We start from the raw sequence: 22,087 nt of genomic DNA, 5'->3' as shown, positions 1-22,087 counted from the left end.
CCTAAGCACTGGAAATGAAAAAAAAAGACCAAGGTCCATCTTTTAAAATCATCATCATTGCTTAGTTTAAAATATAAAACCTAACCCACCAAAAAAATATAAAACCTAACCCACCAAAATAAAACAAACCCACCAAGACTTCCTAAGCTTAAAAATGCCCTGGGAATAATGAAATTATTGTAAAGTAAGAATGATTATATTATCAAAGTTATGGGTCTTCTTTAATTGCTAATAAATTTTTAATTGGTTGATTTTTTTCAGTTCCTTATGAATATCATCTTATCAATGTATGACTTAAAATATTCAATGATGAAACAGTTATATAAACTTCTTACTTATGATTAATATTCAAAACAAGTTGTTTTAAAGTAAAGCATTATAAATCAACAAATGTATTGGATTAAATACTTTTCTTGTTCTTATTCATTAAAAATACTAAAAAAGGGACATTTCCATTGAAAAATGAATTGAATAAGAAAGTGTCAGTCACTGGAATAGAGGAGAACTTTCAATTCATAGATTATGCTATTTACATTTTATGTCCTTTACAATGCTACTGACATCTCATAGGACTATTCTTCAGTTAAAAAGTGAAAAGCTCCTAGGGAAGAAAAGATTCTCACCCAATTTAATTCCTTTAAGAGTTTATTCCCTTGGGGCCAGATAATCAAGTGGAGCACCTGTGGTGCAAGTGTTAAAGAAATATCACGCAAAAGCAAACCACAGCTGTGTGCACAATCATTGAAGTGTGCCCAGTGCACAATGGCACATTAGGTAGGCATTGATCTCTGCCAGTTTATGAGGTCTCTTACAGAATTAAGCAGATTTTTTCATGGAAACCCATGGAGCAGAAATTGCTACTTCTAAGCTAATCCATTTTCAAATTATCATCCAATTGTGACTGATGACCTCACTATAAATCCGCTTATCTACCTCCAAACACTGAATAAGGAAAGGGGAAATCAATCTTTTTTCCCTTTTTTACTAATTCTTAAAAAAAAAAAGGAAAAAAATGCATGCAACAACCTACCAATATCATTGTCTCTTGCTTTTCTTAGCCACTTTTCATACCACTGCAGTTGGAAAGATAAGAATGATAGATGCTAAATGCCATCTATTGTCTCTCTGTGTTATGGAAAATAAACCAGGGAAGTAGAAAATGTGTTTTTTTTCCATACCTGGTCTTGGCAAAACTAAAATTTAAAAAATACTTGATATGTAGAGGCAATTCATTTTGTGAACTGACTATGGATACTTTACCCAGAGTTGAAATTATCTAGTGAATGTTTAATCACCACCCAATGAAACCATCTTATGAAAGTTACCCAAGGTGCATTTAACATGAGCTTGAAATATATAATTGAGTACAAATTATTTAAGCTCTTTACAAATTGTCCCTAAAATGCCACTTTGAAATAAAAGACACTATGCACTATGTTCTTTTATTTTTCTTGGGAGTTTCTACAATTAAAAATTTTAGAGGACAGAAAAGAGACATTATTTTCTCAAAAATTATCCTCTTTGTAAAAAATAAGTCACTAAAATAGTAATAAAATTAATTTTATTTTAGGTTCAGAAGAATATATAGATTTGAAATATCTACATTTAAAATATTTGTAGCATTGTACTATAAAGAGAAGAACCTGTTTTATATTAATATAAGAGCTTATAATTTGTTGTCATTCCAAGTCAAACTTAATATATCTTAGAAAAAGATTTTTTAAAAGGATGTCATACTAGTTATTTATATTTGTAAAAGTTCAAGACACGGTGTTTCCTCAAAACTTTCCATGGAATAACGTAAAATATCATTTTTCTCAAATTAAAAAAATAAAGTAATGGGCATTTTGAAAGTAATATGTGGAAAAATTAATATTATCAGTGTATCACTGAATTGATTACAAAATATTTGATACTGGCAGAGTGATGGATGAGATGGAGAAATAATTATTTCCATATATATAAATGAAATCACATATTTTCCAATGACTCCAACTCAGATGTAATCAAAACTCAAACATCTGGACCCATCATTGCTGTGAAACATCACAATAATAACATTAGTCATATTTCTCTGTACAGTATGTTGAAATCATTATAAATTCAGAGCCAACCTAGTAGTGTCTCGGTTACTTTCTGATAATTTTTTTTGATTGATATGTTTCCTTCTGGAAACAAATTAAAAATGTTCTGAACATTAATCAACTCTAATTTTTTAGCCTAAATATGTGAACTAAAGATTCATGGGCTAGATTCAATGCTACAGGCCTATGCTTAGTTGACAGGGATATTAAAAATACTTAGAGATATGATAAAATGGATATGAAAGATATATTGATCAGTCATATTAAAAATTAGCCATTCCATTGGGGAAAGACTTATGTCTTATTCCCTGTTTGTATTTCTAGAAACTACCAATCAAACTTGTAAATAGTAGACTCTTAAGGAGTTAAATAACTGAATTGAATGGAAAGTTCTTGTTATTATTACAAACTCTTCAATTTAATTTTTAGTTTCTTGTTTTAAACAAAAAATTTACTTATAGCTTGTTTTACATGACCTATATTTCCTAATGTATCCTTCCAATTCTTTTCCTCATAGACATCAACATGTTAAAAATAGACTACTTTTTTTAAAGCATAGCAAAAAAAAAGAAACAAATTGAAAAACTGATATCTATAGTGTTATACAATAAAATTCTCAAACTTCTGCAAAGAAGAAAGGTGAATTCTATGTCTCTTCTTTAGAGTCAGATTTGGTCATCATAATTTTATAGCATTCAGGTACATTTACTTTATTATTCATTTGCTTTACTTTCTGGTTGTCATTGTGTATATTTTTTTTCCTGATCCTTCTTACTCAGTTGAATACATTTGTTTTTATACTTCTCTGAACTCAATATATTCAAGAAAGTTTCAATCCATTTTATTCAAGTACTACAACAGGTTTGTGTAGAGATGCCCTAACAGATGATCATTTGCTTTGATTATAGCTGTGTGTTTGTAGGTTACAAGTATTTTGTTTCACATAGGACCTTTTCTTTTCTTTCTTTTTTAATCACTGACTGATGGATTCTCTCCTTACCAGTCACATTTCTAGGTGAAAGGATCTTGATATTTTCTTTTCTTTCTAGATTTCCAAATTGCTATCTAGAATTGTTGGACTAAATTACAACTCCCTTAATAACTTACTAGTTTTCCCATGTTTCCAAAACCCCTTCAACAATGACTACTACCCTTTTGTTATCTTTGTCCAAATTTCTTTATGAGATGTGAAACCTAAGAGCTGTTTTGATTTGCATTACTTATTAGTTATCATTTGGAGCATTCTTCCATATGGTTGCTACTAATTTGTAATTCTTTTGAGAATTGTTCATATCCTTAAGCTACCTCTCAAAAGGAGGATATATTTTTTTAACATTTTTTTCTGTTAGTTGCTTATATTTTTTGAATAAAAGAACATTGTCAGAGAGAAATGTTACAAAAGTTTTCACAAAATCTTTTATTCTCTTCTTATTCTAGGTATGCTAATTTTGTTTGTATATTTTCCAATTTTTTGCAATCAATTTTTTGTAATCATTAATATCTTTAGGTTAAGAATTCAACATTTTTATATGTCAATAACATATTTATTCTAAAAAGATCCATTTAAAATATGTGACTTGAAATATTTTTAGATTATAGGTTCCTTTCAAACAAGGGGTCTTTCTGATATATCTGCTTCCTCTCTTCCCCCCAACACAGAGAGCCCAGAATGATACTTAACATAAAGTTGTTGCTCTGCCAATGTTTATTTTTAAAAATCTTTTGTCTTAGAATCTATACTGTGTATTGATTAAAAGGTAGGAGAGTAGTAAGGACTAGGCAGTGAGTGATAAGTGACTTGTCCAGGGTTACACAGGTATGAAGTGTTTGAGGTCTCATTTGAACCCAGGACCTTCCATCTCTAGCCTTGGCTTTCAAGACACCTGAGACACCTAGCTCCCCCTACCAATAATTACTGATTGATTGACTGAGTGATCTTTTTTCTCTTTCACAAGCCTCCTCAAAATTCTACCTGTAAAGAAGTATAGGTTAACTGTAGGATAAAACCAATGAGGATACAAACAATTCCCCCAAAACTTTTTATATTAGATTTTGACAATATGCATTCCCTGATGTCCTAGGGAGAAGCAGACAGTGTACGTCCTCAAATGTAAATTTTTCCTATTCCCTTTACTTTGAATATCTGTATCATGTTCATTCCATACAAACTTGGCAATCCAGGACTTTGTGGAATTTCAACTAATACATCTCAGATGTGCATGATCTCAGTCTGTGGAAGATGAAAGGGATAAATTTAGAAGTTACCTCTATCCTACTTAGAAGTCTAGACTAGTTATGGGGATAGCATATTACTGCAAGACAATGGCCTCTTGCTTCCAAACAGACATTCATCATAAGGTGCTATCAGGAAGATTTTATCTTTAAATGAATGACACTAGCTTAATTATTTTGGATGGAAAGGTACTGCACTAGTCATAGGACATCTTATTTATTCCACAAATCAACTGCTTCAATGAATCTGTTGTATTTAAGATTTGCTTAAAAGAATATGATAGAATTTGGTTATTTAACTCTAATGAAGGTTTTTTTTTAAATAAAGCTAATAAATATTCATTTAATGGTATTCAGTCTTAAATACAAGGAATAGCTTTTTTTTCTTCAGCATCTGTGTGTACAGCTATAATTTAAACTTTATTTCAATGGTTGAGTTAAAGGTCAGGATTTTCATCATGTTCTCCAATGCATGTGAACTTATTATACTGTTCAAGCAGTAGTTGATGACTGTAAAGTTTGAGCAAGTTTAAGAAATGGCAGTTATTATCCTGATATGATTAGACGGTAAGTAAGTATTCCTGGTCTTAGGCTGAAGTAGTAATCTTAAACTCTGACCTTTACTACCCATTAAAACAACAACAACAAAACTATGGTTGTCCCTCCAGGGCACGATGATTATAATTGAGACCAAAGAGACTGTCCCATTTGTGGGTTGGGGCTAATAACCTATGCCAGATCCCAAGGCCTTTGGGAGTTTTGAATAATTTAATCTAAAAGCTTAATGGTGATACATGGATCAATGGAGTATATTCCTGCTGAAAAGGATTCCCCACTCTTACACTGAGAAGTAGGAAGTTTTACTCCTTCCAGTCACCTCCTATATGGAATAAGGTTAGTGCCAAGAGATTAGGAGATAAAAGGCATGAAAGCTCAATAAGAGGAAATCCTCCTTCAGATTGTTCAGTTAAGTCTGACTCTTTGATCCTATATGGGATTTTCTTGACAAAGATATTGGAGTGATTCCCATTCCCAGTGGATTAAGGCTAGCAAAAGTTAAATAATTTGCCCAAGGTCAGACAGCTAGTGAGGTTATCTGAGGCTGGATTTGAACTCAGGACATTCTGAATCCAGGTCCAGTACTCTATCCACTGAGCAACTGAGCTACCTCCTTTGGTTCTGATACCTATAAGTTTTGGAAGAAATGAGTTATCATCACTTGCTATATTGGTAGACAAATAGACTTCCATTACTAGTACTTGTAGGGATAAGAGAAAAATATTGACTTAGAAGGGACATTAGCTAGCAAAAGAAAACAGTAGAGTAACACTGAGGAATTAAGAACTCTTAGTTGAAGCTGGAAGGAGGACTGACATTATGGAGCTCAATCCCCTTAAAAAGGAGAAAAAAAAGAGATTTGGGAAGGTTTTACTTGCCAAGTAAATCAAATCCCCAAATCTCAAGCATGAGAGAGCTACCACTTGAAAAAGAAACAGAGTCCAAAGAACAACATACACAAGGACAATAATTAGCACTTATAAAAGCCCTTTAAGGTTTGAAAAGTGTTTTATACATACACAAAGGCTCTTTTGGTTTCCATAACAACACTGTGAGGTAGGTGCTATAATTATCCCCATATTACAGATGAGTACACTGAAGTAGACAGAGGTTAGTGACTTGCTTAAGTTCATGCATCTGGCAAATGTCTGAATCAGGATTTGAACTTTGGTCTTCTGATAACAAGTGTTTCTCTCTATATATATCACTTAACTTCTTTATATGGAAATAACACTGAAGGAGAATGATCTTCAGATCAAATGCAATAGAAAATATTGGTACCAACAATTTGAAATTAAGCTCCACGTAGCTTTGTTAATAAAAGATAAATGACAGGAGTTTAAAGTGATGTGCTATATTCACTTTCTTGGGGGTTTCTTCAGCTTTCAGAGAAATGTTCTTTGCAGTAGGCTTGTGCATGTGTTATTGAGTCTACTGTGTCAAAATAATAAGAATCAAGAAGAGACATGAATACTTTAAAGGAATTTCAGCAGTGTGCACTGCTCCTTCATTTGCTTGACAGGAATGTTTTGCAGAGATAATGTCTTCTGTAGAACAACTCCAGAAAATCAATTAAAAAATATAAACCCAATATTGGGTGGGTAACTCTGTAATGCAAATGAATTTAGGCCCATATCAATAAAAGTCTTGTGTTGGAAATAATAATGAAAATTGAAGCATTTTGAGGACATACCCATTTCAATTTCTTTCTTTGATATAGTCTTTTGAAACATTCATATTCCCTTTACCCAGATAAACTTATTTATGAAGATTATTGATAAGGCAGAAAACATCTACACAAAAATTTTGATAGAAGAGGTATTGATGTCACCAGAAAACTAGAAATGAACATTTTTGTTCAAATTTAAGCAATGACAAAATGAAAAAAGTAGATCTACTTAGCCAGCCCAAACCCCTTTTCTAGTCTCATATTTCCAAATACCTGCTATAGATCTTTATTTGCATATCCCATTGATATCTTAAACTTTAACAGGTCCAAAACCAAACTCATTATCTTTTCAACAATATTCTCCTTTCATTCTCACTTTGTAACTGTTCTCCTATCCTCCCAGTTTCCTGTGCTCACAACCTAGGTTCTATCTTTGACTCAATACTATCTTGCGCTGTCCATATCCAGTCTGTTGCAAAGGCATATCATTTTATCTTTTGTACATCTGTTGAGTATGTCCCTTTCTTTCCTCTGACACTGCAACTCTCCTGGTATAGATCTTTATCAACTCATGTCTAGACTATTGCTCTAGTTTGATGGTTGTCTACTTGACATGAGATTCTCCAAATACCAAACCACCTTATCACTCAGCTGTCAAAGTACTTTTCCTAAAGCACAGGTCTGACCATGTCCCTCATCCAACTCATTAAACTCTGATGGCTCCCTATACTGTCTACAATAAATTAAAAATTCTATTTAATATTCTAAACCATTTATAAACCCAAACTGCTCCTACCCTTTACCTTTCTGGCTTTCTTATAACTGACACTATCCCTTCCCTTCCAATATTCTGAGATATAGCTATTCCTCAAATTAGACATTCTCTCTCTTGTCTCTGAGCACTTTCACTGGCTTTAATTAATACCTGAAATTTCTCTCTCCTCTTTTCTGCTTCCTGTATATCTGACTTCTTTCAAGGTTCTGGTAAAATACCACAATTGTTAGGAAGCCTTTGTCAATCTCTCCTTTCTTTCTAAGTCCAATCAGTCCTGTATTGAACTTATTTGCAAACAACTATTTACCTTCTGTCTCTTAAGTTGTGAGTTCCTTGAAGAAGATATCTTTTACCTTTATTTGTATCCCTAGGGATTTCTGGCATATAGTAGGAGCTCTACAAGTGTAAGTCATTATTATCAAAATACATGTGATAATCACATCAAAATTGTTCATTTTTTGCCCCTTTGTGAATTTTTTACATTTCCAAATATTTTAATGAGGATTTAAAAAAATATATAACTTTTCCCCACAAACACAATGCTTCTAAATAGAAGCCCTCTTTCTCTGACAAAATATAGAAGGCATGATTAATTATCTTAATGTTTTTACTGTTAATTTTGTTATTCTTACTTGAATTATTTTTATCATATTTGATTGTATTGATGGTACTTAAAACAAATTTTATGAATAAAAGTAAAAATATATAAAACAATCCTTGGTCCAGGCTTCTGGATCACTTCTCATCGTTGGTTGAATAATTTTGGCAAATTATGCTGGGTAGCCTATCATGCCAGAAGTGTATATTGTCTCAGAGGTAGAAAGGAATAAGAAATTTATTTGATCCAACCTATATCCTAATCTCTCATATATCTACAATGCCTACATTTGAAAACTTTAGTCATAGGAAACTCACTACCTCCAAATGAATAATGTTATGTTCATATTGATTTTTTTATATCAAGCTGAAATTTGTCTGTAACTTTTAGCAATTATTCCTGTTTCTAATCTCTGGGGATATAATGACTAAGAATAATCAATAAGATAGTTCTTTAAAGTACTCAAAGGATACTATAATCCTCTCACCCTCACCAAGGGTCTTCTATTTTCCAAGAAAACATTCCAGAATCCTTCAACTGATCCTCATCATGAGGGCTTGCTTTCTAGTTCTCTCACTATGCTACTCTTCCACCTTTGGATAAGTGACAGTTTATCAGCATCATTTTTAAAATGTGGTATCCAAAACTGGGAGGAAAAAGTACTCTAAATGTTGTCTGTTCAAAGCAGATTAGACCAGGATTTTCAACACCCTAATCTTCAGCACTAGACCTCTTTAATGCAACCTATTAAGTATTCTTTCATGCCATAATTATCATTCTGAATATTCTCTTTTTATTAAAAACACAAAAGACTTATAAGTTCTGGGCAGTCATATCTAACTGTTAATCATACTGTACTTACAGAACTTTATAATAAATAGGCCTTTTCACAGAGAATCTTTATCTATCCATGTTTCCTTCATCTTGTACTTGAAATGTTAATTTTTCATTTAAGGGCTTTATATTTGACTCCATTATATTTTATTTTATTAAATATGGCTGATCATTGTAGTTTGTCAAAAGTATTATCATGATTGTTAACCAATATGTCAGCTTTTTAGCTAACATAGTATCCTATCTTTAAATCATATTCAAATATGATTTTTTAAATGGCTTCTACATCTTCATCCAAGTCATTGATAAAAATATTGACAGAGAATTTACTCTAGCCCAGGTTGAAGATCAACCATTCCTTTTTCATTCCTTTTTTTTTGTATTAGTCATTCATGATGTCTGAGACCACCTAACTAAAAACACCTCACATCTCTCAAGCTTATTCACAAAGAAATTGTTATAGACTTTGCCATGCTTTGTTGGTATACTATGTAGTATAATATATGGTACTGTGAAGTTAGATTATTTACCTCATAATGGATTAAAATGATCATGAATCTCCTTTTAAATACTCACAGGTCATAAGCAATTGATCTTCTATATTGTGTCTCTATATTTTGAAAGTCTTTTTGTTCCTTGTAGATTGAAGATTGAGATTATTTGAAATAATATTTTATGTAAAAAATGTTAAATTGTTGTTGTTTAAATGGATAAATGTTTTGATTAGTTAATAGTAGCCAACAGTTTGGTTTTTACCTATCTAGTACGCATGGTATGCTCCTATGAACCAGGAGGTATTCAAGCACAGAAACGTCAAATTTATTTGGAAGTACTATTTATTTCTCTTTTGGAGACATGATAACTTATTTTGGGCTAAGCAAAAGCAAAAAGTTGTTTAAAACTGTCTCCCTGAAAAAATGTCACATTTCATGTCAATTGTTCTTGACATGATGATGTTCAGGGAGAGTCATTTCCCACCTAGATATTGAATATACACTTTCTCAATGTCCCTGTGTTTATTTTATACCTTTAAATGAATAGCATTACAATATATGATCAAGTCATGAGGGGAAAGCATCATCATCATCATCATCATCATCATCTGCCTTTGGAAGATACATGGAGTAAATCATCACCTTTTCTTTCCATTTTTAAGTTATCTTCTAATTAGATTCAGAAGTCCCTGAGCAAATTGTTTATTGACCATCTCTCTGAATAAGATCATGCTGTTTCTATATTTTAAGCCACATGGCATACAGCTGTAGAGTTTTTGCAATATAAAATAAATTGTAAGCTATAAGGCATAGTGCCTATCTAATGCTAAACACCCATGCAAAACAAAAAACACTTAATAGACTTCAACTAGTTCGAACCTGAATAAGTACTTTGCTTATGTGTCCCAGTTACAGCACAATGATGACCACTGATGATCTCTTCAAAGTCTTACATTACCTTTAAGCTCTTATACCATGAAAATTAGTCTAACTTTACCAAGGTTACATGTGTTGGTTTAAAGATCTTATTTGATTAGTTGAATGAACTCATCAATCATCTCACACTACTCCTAACCCATTCCAACATTAGAGCAAGAAGTTTATTTATAGCATTAATCAAATTGCTTCGATGTCAGATTATAGAAAGAATGAAAGTGACTCTTTCTTGTAAATTCCCAATTCCTCATGAGACACTAGGGAGAATAGGTTAACAAAACCCCCAAATTTATTTATGCTAGTATTATAAATGCCTTGAACACTGATTACTAGTGATGTGAAACATTGCTGAATATTGTTAATGTTATTGAATGGAAGAGTCTCTGTGAAGAAACCATATTACAATTTGAGAATATAGATTCGATTAATAAAAATTAGGTGATTATTGCAAACTTGAAGAAAGCATGGTGGCCTCTATATTTTTATTAATGGGCTTTGTGAGGAAATACTATGGGTAGTTCTTTTATTACTGAAACAGTATAACTTCAATAAAATTCTATCTTGTCCTCAAGGTTATTTGTAAGTCATTTTCCCCAAAATGCAATAATGGTATCATATAAATATATTACAAAAATCTCCCAAATCTAAAATTTTTCTGCTTTTTAAAATTTTGAGGTTGCCTAAAACAAAAAATCTTATTATGGTAGAGTGGCACTCAAACCTTCAAGAAGATAAAATGCTGCTATTTTAAACCTTGTTTTTTGTTTCCTATAGAAAGGAATAAAATCTTTGTGTAGGAATCCTAGAAAGCAGGATGAATAATATCATACACCTCCTTATGATCCAAAGGAGCCATTTTTAGCACGTTTGCTGTGGTTCTAAAGTAAAAGATATATTCTGTGGCTTACCTGGAATTTTTGAGAGGAGATTTATTGTCTATGTTGTGCAGTTCAAAGAGGATCCCATCCTTATTGCTAGAAAAAAAAGTGTATTTTAAATCAGAAAAAAACATATTAAAGATAACAAAGTTTAGTTTTTATAAGCTACAGTAAGATAGTGTGATTGGGAATAAAACATTACAGAAGTCAACTACCCAAACTCCCCAAAGATAAACTGCTAACATAAATTTATAAGGAAAATACTAATATAGCACTTTTGCGTCTCTTGGTATATTTACATATATGTCATATGATGCATGTGTGTTTTAAATAAAAATGCCAGAAAGTTCATTACTATAAAAATAGAAATTAAAATAGAAATTATGAAAGCCAATGAATTGATTGTGTTATAATTAATACAATTTCTATTACTATATTTAATTTTAATATATTTTATATCAATTTCATTTCCAAATATAGTGTTGCCTCCCTCTCCTTACCACCCAGTCATCTCAAAAACTGGCAGATGAGAGAGAAGCCATTCAGCAAGATTAACCAATACATTAAATGAGTCTAAGAATATATACAGAATTCTAGATGAACAATACTTTGACCTTTTCATTGAAGATGAATTTTCTCTCTCCTTCTTTGGTGCCAGAACTATAGTTTTAAATTTTGTTTCTGTTATTCCCTCTATTTATATATATATATATATATGTATATATATATATATATATATATATATATATATATATATATATTTGTCCTGCCTGCCTCACTTTGCAACAGTTCATAAAAGTCTTCTAAGGTTTCTCTGAATTCTTCTTATTCATCATGTCTTACAACATAATAATATTCTATTACATTCATGTACCACAATTTGTGGACCCTTTTACTGACTGATGAGTATTTACTTTGTTTTTAATTATTTGCTAATAGAAGAAGTGAAGTTACAAATATTTTGGTTTATATGGGAATTTTATTTCAAACTTTAACTTCCTGTTTAGTAATGTGATTTTATGGGCAAGAATATTTTCTTCACATGATTTAAAATTATTTTAAAAATTACTGAACCAATTCAGAGCTCTACTAATGCCTAAGTCAGTAGGGTAAGTGGTTCAACAACTTAAGAGCTTACTATGTGTCAGGGACTGTATCAAATGCTGCTGATATCTATCTATAACCACTCCATTGCTAATTTTTTTATCTCTTGTCATATTTGCCAACTTTCTAAGTGTGAGGCAAAGCTTCAACGTTATTAGAATTTTAACATCTCAATATTAGTATTTTGAAGAATGTTTTCATATAATTTTAATAGTTTAGCAACTGTTTTTTTTAGACTCATGGTGCTATCAATCTGTAGACATTTATTAAGTGTTTATGATATACTATCTGAAGTAGTGGAAATAAAAAGAAAATAGAAAAGATAATATAGACTTTAATAATTTAATCTACTGGAGGGGAACTCTTGGTCCTCCAGCATATTCACTTTTGTTCCTTATGTGTATCTTGGATAGCTGGATCAAAGATATTTGATGAAAAGCTTACCTCCTAATCTCAATGGACAAATTGACAGCCTCCCTTTTTATCCAAGCTATTTTAATATTTTTATCCAAAAAGTTATTCAATTTAATCCATCAATTTATATTATAACTGAATTTTAATAGTGGAAATTTTGTTGCAACATTTATTTTGAATCATGTCCCACTGAATATTCAGAGAATTTTATTGTATTTTCCCTTCATGTTTGCATATCTGGATTCATATATGCATGTCTGGATTATAAACACAGAATACGTCTATATTCTATATGTCCCTCCTCATGTACACACCCATATTCCTGATCTGTATTTCACCACAAATCTTTCAAATAGTTTTGAGAATATATATTCAAGGAGAATATTATCAAAAATAAAAAAAAATAAAACAAAAAATGCACAAGATGCTTTTGATAGGCTGCTTTATATGCCATTATTTTATGTCAGCTCCATAGAATTTTTATTCCAAGAAAACACAACTTGCTTAATAAGGGATGCAATTACAGTTTCATAGTTATTTCAAATAGCATCATTTTTCTTGTATCATTCAGTGACTGTAATTTAGCAGTATAAATTGAATCTTTTTTCTGCCATTTTATCATGTCTAGAATACTCTCTTGAAGTTTTTGGAAGGTGGGGGAACTGAGAACTCTTAAATAACTCAATATTGTCTTGTTTAAAAAAATACTCTATCTGGGTTGACTTGGGATTTCTTCCTCATACAATACTACTGTTGAGAAAATGGGGTAATCCTTAAAAATGCAGATAAAACTATTTCAGAGGCACGGATCTAGTGAAAGATATAGAATAGACATTAAAATGAGGATATTTGTCTTTAATATGTTTTTATCAAATAAATAGTCCTAAAGAACTTTCACTTTAAAAATTGCATCAACATGAATAATTTCAGAAAGCAGATTTATGCACATGCAAAGCCAGATGCTTCACTGTGACTATTTTCTATTGTTATCTCCCTGGATTCCTGTAATTTCTTCACCTTTCTTGTATTTTCAGCCTAGATTAATCACCTTTGCTTAGGGTTTTACTGTATATCACTGGAGGGGAAGGTTTCCATGGCAACTGGATGAGACCCTTAGGCACATCCCTAATGACTCTGGGCAGCACTTCCAAACACAGTTTGTTTGAAGGTCCAATTGTTGTCCAACAGGGGTGCAGTTGATGAAACACAGATGAGTGGAAACGTTGTTTCATTCTGCACTCTCACATGTACTAGAGTCAATTATTCTTGGTACTAGGAGAACATAAATACACTGAGTAATAAAATCCAGAAATAATCACAAACCATCATTTTAACCAAGAGTTTCAAATTACTCCCTCAACACACATTTTATCAAAATTACTAGTCAGTGGCAAACATTGACAGAATTGAACTCTTCTTGTTTACTCATATGAAAGTTCCAATAAATAGAAGATTGATTATTTCCCCTGCAAAAAAAAAAAAGTAGATGAAACAGAAACCAATGGTTCCTGGAAAAAAGCCAAGATAGATAGTGACCTTTTAAAAAAATAACATTTGAAGTAGGGGTTTTTATTTCATATTTGCTTTTGAAAAATCAGGGGAACAGTGGTACATAAGAAAGAATCCCAGATTTAGAGTAAGAAGACTTTAGTTCAAATATCACCTCCAGTACATTTAACCTATACCAAGTCACTTAACCACTCCTGGTCTTAGTTTCCTTAACTGCCAAATGACTACATTGGCCTAGATAACCTTCCAGGTCCATCCTAGCTCCCATCCTGGGCTCTTAACTATGCCAATTTTTTAGGAGTTCATGCATAGTACCCCTATATTTTTCATTTTGACTAAAAAGGAAACAAATTACTGTAAAAACATTTATTAAACACTTGCTATCTGAAAAAGATGGTACTATTTTTTTGAGGATATGGATACAAAAACAAACAATAGCAGTTCTTGAGAAGCTTACATTCTAACAGGAGAACACTCTCATTAAGTAGTGGAAGCTAAAAAGTATTCCTTTGGTCCATAATATTATTGGAATAATGAGTGGAGCCACAGGAAATAATACTGACATCACTCATCTTAGAACATTGGCAGAGTTGATTTGAACCATTTATTATAGTTCTGGAAATGGAAAGAGAAGAAGTTGAGGATACAATACAGATATTGTATCAAGGCAGCAAAAATATTATTGCTTTGATCACAGTATTATTTGTATTACATAATGATTATGTCAGATTCAGGTAACTGAAAATAAATGTTTAGAATAAAAACAGTAGAATATGGTGGCAGTATGTCTCACTATGTCAGCAGTATATTTATTCTGCTATATAAAGCAATGTCATCATCACAAAATATGATGTAGTATAAATGAATATAGTAATTACTCTACTTAAAGGGCCAGACTATACTATGCTGTCATCCTAAATGAAAAGAGTTCCCATTGTTTTCTAAAATTTACACCAGAAAAAGAGAATTACACCAATATAATTTTCTCACTTATTTGGTTCAATCAAGTTTTGTGTTTGTTTATTCTTTGTTCTTTTAAAAGCCACTATGATCCTTTGATACTATTATGAAAAATATTCAAGATTTATTTTTTGTATTTATAAGAACAGAAAACATTTCCCAATTGGCAAATGGGCAAAAGATACAAGAAGGCAATTCTCAGATGAAGAAATTAGAACTCTCTTTAGTCTTATGAAAAGTGCTCTAAATCACTATTAATTAGAAAAATGCAAAATAAACAACTTGACGATCCATCTCACACTTATCAGACTGGCTAATATGACAAAAAAGGAAAAATGACAAATGTTGGAAGGGATGTGGTTTTGGAGGGCAATCTGGAAGGATATCCAAAGTGTCATCAAACTGTACATATCCTTTGACCCAGAAAGGCTACTACTAGATCTAAATTCCAAAGAGAATAAAGATAGGAAGAAATAACATATTTATACAATATAGCAACTTTTTTTTTGTGGTGACAAATGACTGAAAGCTGAAGGGATGTCCATTAATTGGAAAATGTTTGAACAAACTGTGGTAAATGATTGTAATGAAATATTATTGTGCTATAAGAAATGATGAACAAGACAATAATAAAAAGAATCTGGAAAGGCTCATATGAAATGCTGAAAAGAGAAGTGAGCAGAACCAGGAGAACATTGTATACAGTAATAGAAATAATATATGATGATCAACTGGGAAAGAACTGTTAAATTCAAGGATATCTACTGACTCATGATGAAAAAGGCTATCCATTGCCATAGAAAGAATAGTCTGAATGCAGATAGAAGCATACCATTCTACATTTTATTTCCCCCTTGAATTTTTCTCTATGTAAGTGATATGTGTCTTCTGTAAACCTTAAAATTTCTTAGACTTGTTGGATGTTGGAAATTTCCCCATTGGGAAATTTCATATTGGAAAAAATTTCCTACTGATAGTAAGAACTCTATTGGATGTGAAACCCCTTGGCATGGGAGGATCCTTCTCCTCCCTACTTAAGACTACTTTAGGACAGAAACCTTTTGCTAAACAATGGAAAGGGTTTTGACCTATGCTTAAGCATAGAACAGGAAGTTCTTTGAGTCATGATTGATTTTAGAATTGATACAATAGAGATACTTGGAATGACAGAACCAGGTCTTGGAAAATACAATTTCCACCCTACTTAGAGTAACAGGATTTAGGAAGGGCTGCAGCAAAGATCAAGATTTAATTATTTGAGAATCTGACCTTCAACAGACATGTGCAAAGCCACAGACTCTGGGCGGTCCTGGGTTAAACTAGAGCCACCATTGGCACAGGGGAGACATCGACAGTGATTGGTAGATGTGAGAACTGAGGGGAGGGAACTTAGATGGTTTCCTTAAAGATAGCGGGGTCTGAGGACAGAGGGGGGAGAGTTTTTTGCTCTGAGAGGTTTTGCTCAGAGGAGGTTTTGCTCTGAGAGAGATGGCTCTGAAGGAGGACTGAGGAGGTTGCTCTGTGGGAGGACCAGGAGATAAGGCTGGCTCTGAAGGAGGAGAATTCTCTGGAAACATTTCTTGAAAGGAGGCTCTCTTGAAGGTGGAGCCTGAGGTTGGCATGAGAAGCCTTACCTAGAGAGATCTTGGGTGAGTGATAAAACCAACTGACTGATTTATTCATTCTTATTCCTTTCTTACTTTCTCTCTTTTTCTATTGATTAATCAGTGTATTATAAATTAAATTTCTCTATAAAACCCAGTTGGCTTGGGCATATTCATAAAGTGGGAATATATTCCCTGGCGACCATATTATATTTATATAAAACCAAGACACAGTAGAAAACATATTTCAGCAGTCATAATTGATATATATATTTCCCTTGCTCCCAAACATTTTAATTATCACAGTTTATGGCTCCCACTCTCTTATCTACAACTATTTAACACTCAAAACTATTTTAAATCTAACACTTCTTGCACAAAATGATGAACATAGAATATGTTGCATGATAAAACATGTACAACCTATATCATAATACTTGCTCAATTGGGTAGTGGTGAGAGTAAGGCAGAAAACATTGATCAGGATATGTCAGAAAATGATTTTTTAAAGTTGTATTGACATGTAAAAAGTTTAAACAAAAGATTTGATTTTTGTTTTAATCTACAAATCATAATGGAAATATGTAGAAATAAAGGACCAAGCAATGAATACAAGGAAGAAATACATGAGACTAAAATATAAAAAGAAATTCAATTTGGTAGCATTTCTTATGAGGATAATTTGTTCTAGGTACTATATTAGAAAAAAACATACAATAAAATATAAATAAAACAAGCACTCTCCACTATGCTTATTAGTGATGAAGTTGTCTAGTTAGCTAAAGGCAAAAAAAATTGAGATTACAGCCAAATAAAATGCAAATGATCAATATAGGCACAGAGAACAAATTGGTATAACCTTTAAGAGTAGAATAGGGAGGAATAAAGAGCCAACTCTCCATCCTAATACCCCTTTGCTTCTGTAATAGTAAGGTTCACAAATCCTCAACCTAAATTTGTCAGCTAAATATAAATCTTGATTTCTCAAGAGTTGGCAGTCCTCTAGGTAGATGAAGTCATTTCCTACATTAGCAGAATATGGGCATTTTTTCAGTCTGCCAGCTAAATGCCTGGAGGAGGATGTCGGTATATATATGCATTCTGTGCCAAAAAATCTAAGTGAATGCAATGTTAAGGCAAAGACTTAAATACATGCATGACAGAGGCCAAAAATTATGGTTCATATTTTCAGATCAATCATATTATTCAAACCTTGCACTTCTGATCAAATTTAATTTATACTACTTACAGGTAAAGATGCCTAAATGATTTAAGGATATTTTAGGCACCTGTTTAACCAGACCCAAAAGAATTTATGAAAGATGTGTAAGGGCTGGAATTTCTCAAAGCACCTGGAGAGTTGCCTGGGGACATGGGTTAGATTTTACTTAACTATATTGGTATGTTTGATATTTTAATGCTCTTTCAACATGGTAAAGTATGTGTTTTGGCTATTAGTTTTCAAAAATGCAGTGCAAACATATGACTGTCGCCCTTTCAAATTGGTGAACTCACTTAGAGACCTCAGACTAGCTAAAGGGAACAGGAGGGAGGACTTCAATAGGATTTAGGAAATTAATACTGTCATATTCCTTTTATTCCACTGAATGACTTGGAATCATAGTATGCTGACTGGTAGACTGTCTGACTTTTTCACTTTCTACATTACTGTTATAAATAACTTTGACTTTCCCTTATAGTTAATTTTTAATTATATTGTATTATAATTATATTAGCTATACCATTCTGTTCCCCTTTGATAAAAATTTGTGCTATCAACATATTTTAACTATTAAAATACTTCCATATTTCCTTGTCACTGCTTTTTACACAGGGTATCCCATCACTTTTTTATGTATTGAAGCTTAAAATTACAGTTAAAAGTTAACATTTTAATAGGTACAAATGTTTAAAATTTCCCTAAGACTTTTGTAACATCATGTAGAATGCTGGGATTTTTGCAAAATAATTTATAAATATTACTAATTTAATCCATATTACAACATTAAGAGTTGTAGCTGCACATATCTATTTAACAGAAGAAAAAAATTGAGGCTTAGAGAGAAAATAGCCTACTAATTGTCACACAACTAATCAATATGACATACAGTATCTGAACATATCTTTCCAAATTGCAAGTTTAGCACTCTTGCCTTTATACTCCTCTGCTTCTCAATTTCATCTCAATCTACATGAAAGGAAAACTTTAAAAAATCAAAGAAAAAGCAAAGTCAATACATAAAATGTGTATGCTTGTATATATTATATCAGCAGAAATATATACATACACACATGTATTCTTTTGGTTGTTCATGTCTGACTCTTTTTGAATTCAATTTTTTCGGGGGTTTGTTATTTCTTTCTCCAGAGCATTTTATAGATGAGGAAACTGAGCAAGCAGGTTTAAGTGACTTACCTAGGATCACACAGCTAGTAAGTGTCTGAAGTCAGATTTGAAATCACAAAGATGAGTTTTCTTGACTTGAGATCTGGTACTCTTCCTACTCTGCCACCTAGCTATCCTTGTATCCATGTATATATAACCAGAACATTTCTAATATTGACAGTATGGCTAACCCCTTTAATAGGGCAGATCACATCCTCTCTATTATTTAATAACTACCACTAATACTATTACTAACCACTGTGACTGCAACTACTTCTCTTACTACTGCTTCTGTTGGTACTGCTGCTACTACTTCTCCCTCTACTACTAGCTAAAAGTTATATAGCATTTAGTATGTGCAAGTACTGTGCTATTTTACAAATACATCATTTGATTCCAAAAATAACCATGGGAGGTTCATACTGTTATTATATCCATTTTGTAGATGAGGAAACTGAGGGATACAGAGGTTAAATGAATTGCCCAAGATCACATAGCTAAGGGTAAATTTTTGGAAGATGAACTTCTATACATGCTGGGTCTAAAGAATAAATTATGTCAATGCAGGAGTCTCTTCAAATTTACCTGGGACAACAATGTTCTCTGTACATTACTAAGCTTCAGTTCTTCCTAGAAGACTTTCTAGATGGACAATACCTTTCAAAGCTTGTGGGTTTCAAGACTCTATTGCCTTCTGCTTTGAAAGATAGGCACAGACAAAAGCTAAATTCTCATCCCTTAGTGCATTTTTGAAGGGGACCTAAGCCCTGGGACACTCCATCTCCCAGGACTCTCTACTGCACCTTCCTCTGACACCTCCCAATTCCTTTGTGAGAGGTGTCAAAGGGAGTATAAAAGAGGAGAGAAGTGCAGGTTTTGGCACCTTTTTTCTCCTAACCTAGCTGAAGAGCTAGAGATATAACTTTCCCTGGCTTTCCTAAACTTTTCCTTTCTAACACTAAATAAACCTACCTAACTTTTCCTGGAGTCTAGCATGACTTAATCTGCTCCCTAGCCTACCTACAAAGAACCCTGGTCAATTTCCCTACCATGAAGGGGGGACCCCTGGCTACCTTCCTTCCTTTCCTTTCCCTACCTTTCCTTCCTTTTCCCTTACCTCACTTATCTATCTCCACCCTTTGGTGAGTCTACACTTTCCTATCTCATCTCTTGACACTAGGTCTTATTATTAAACACCCCTTGACAAATCTCAACTTTGGATTCTTCTGACCTTTTGCCGTTTTCACTCCTAAACCCATGCTGATGAATAAAGCTGGAAGAAATCATGAAACTGTGTCGATCAGGTCCATTACAAAATGTATAATAGCTAATCTCTATTGAGTTCTCACTGGAATACTATATTTATTCTTATCAATTGGCTATCCTACTCTCTAAAATGGCAGCCTGTGGACTCCTCTCCTTAAGGGAGTAGGAACTATATGATTATCAAGTTTGGGTTCAATATGTTTCAGCTGTGTGGGATGGGAGAAACTGGGTTATTGTGATTGGTCAGGTTCCACACTGGGCATTTTCCCTAGGGCACATGCCGAACTTTGGTGGTGATGGTATTGTGCATGTGTTTCCCCACAACCTTTTTGTTCCCCCTCAAAATGGGGGTGGGGTAAACCACAATTCAAATGGTATTATAATTAAATAAAGGTTACAAAAGGGCAATTAGTTGCAGTCCCCTAGAAGGCTCCTCCAACTATTGAGGTTTCTAAAGTCCTTAGGCAATGGTTGTCCTAACTGGACTTGCCCTTCCCCATCACTCTCCACTTGCCATTTCCACTGAAGTCTATGCCCATGATTCACTGAAAAAAATTGTAGTTACTCACCAAAAGCTGATGCTTCATCCCACTATCTGTACCATCTTCTCATGTCAACAAGTCAATCAGTTGTCAGAAAACAAATACTTATTGCTTACTATATGCCAGACCATCTCTTTATCTTTATTCCTTTATTCAAAGAAAGGGTGACCCTTTTCCATGTGGGCCTCTTCTCTTTTAATAATCAAAATGCCCCATCTGTTCTCCACTCTGTTCTCCAATCTTTTTATATCTGCTGGTTCCTTCCTTGCTCCCTACAAACATAGTTGTCTCACATGGTCTTAAAAATAGTTCTCCTTTTAGCCATGTCATCTTCCTGTAATTCCTGAACCTCTATGGCTGAAGTCCTTGAGAAAGCTGAATAAACTCAATACTCACTTCATCTCCTCTCATTCTCTTCTAAATTCTCAGAAATCTGGGGCATGACTCCATTAATTAATTGAGATTGCTTTTTATAAGGTGAGCAAAGACCTATTAATTACCACATATATATGGCCTTTTTCTCATGCATTTGACACTTTTCCCTGCATACTCACATTCTCTAGGTTTTCATGACTCTATTCTCTTTTAACTTTTCCCTCTATCTGTCCAAATGCCTTTCTCAGCCACCTTTGATAATTCTTGATCTTGATCCATGATATGCCTGTTTCCTGCAAAATTTCCTGCACTGAACCTTCTTCTCTTGCTCTATTTAATACTATCTCAGGGAGTGATCTCATTGGCTTATATGATGTGAACATGCATGAAGGCAATTCAAAGATTTTCTTTTTTTTTCATTTAGTCTAGCTTCTATTTTGGTCACATATTGCTATATTAATTTGATGTTCATTATGTATCTAAAATCCAATATGTCAAAACAGAACTCATTATCTTTCCCTTCTGATCTTCATTAATGTCATGGGTATCACTATATTCCCAGGCACCCAAGCCCATCATCATGGCCCCTTCCTATCTTCCCAAGCTGGTTATACTTTGATCCTCTCCAAATACTTTAAAATACAGGGACACTGGACTACTTTCTGTTCCTCTCACGTGACACTCATTTTTCTGTCTCTATGATTTTGTGATGCACAGTTTAAGATTCAAAGCCTTTTGTAACCTAACCTTTCCTAACTCTCCAGTTCTCTTATACCTTACTCCCTGATGCTTATTCTTTAATATAATAACACTTTATGGCCTCTTTATGAACATGATACTCCATCTCTCAGCATGGGACATTTTCTCTT

At 33.0% G+C, this 22,087-nt stretch overlaps 1 protein-coding gene across 3 annotated transcripts in view; it reads right to left on the bottom strand.

Moving 5' to 3' along the window:
• SEMA3A (semaphorin 3A) overlaps positions 1-22,087 on the bottom strand; it is a 657,947-nt gene that overhangs the window by 402,248 nt on the left and 233,612 nt on the right. For all 3 annotated transcript variants that reach the window (XM_007504009.3, XM_056799471.1, XM_056799472.1), the window contains one exon: positions 11,089-11,154. The gene's annotated coding sequence lies outside the window, so the exon portion shown is untranslated. The remainder of the gene's footprint in view (positions 1-11,088; positions 11,155-22,087) is intronic.

Source organism: Monodelphis domestica, chromosome 5 (assembly GCF_027887165.1).
Source record: "Monodelphis domestica isolate mMonDom1 chromosome 5, mMonDom1.pri, whole genome shotgun sequence".
Classification (NCBI taxonomy): Eukaryota; Metazoa; Chordata; class Mammalia; order Didelphimorphia; family Didelphidae; genus Monodelphis; species Monodelphis domestica.
The sequence above is the reverse complement of the archived record's forward strand: the minus strand, read 5'-3'. Positions and strand labels throughout refer to the sequence as shown.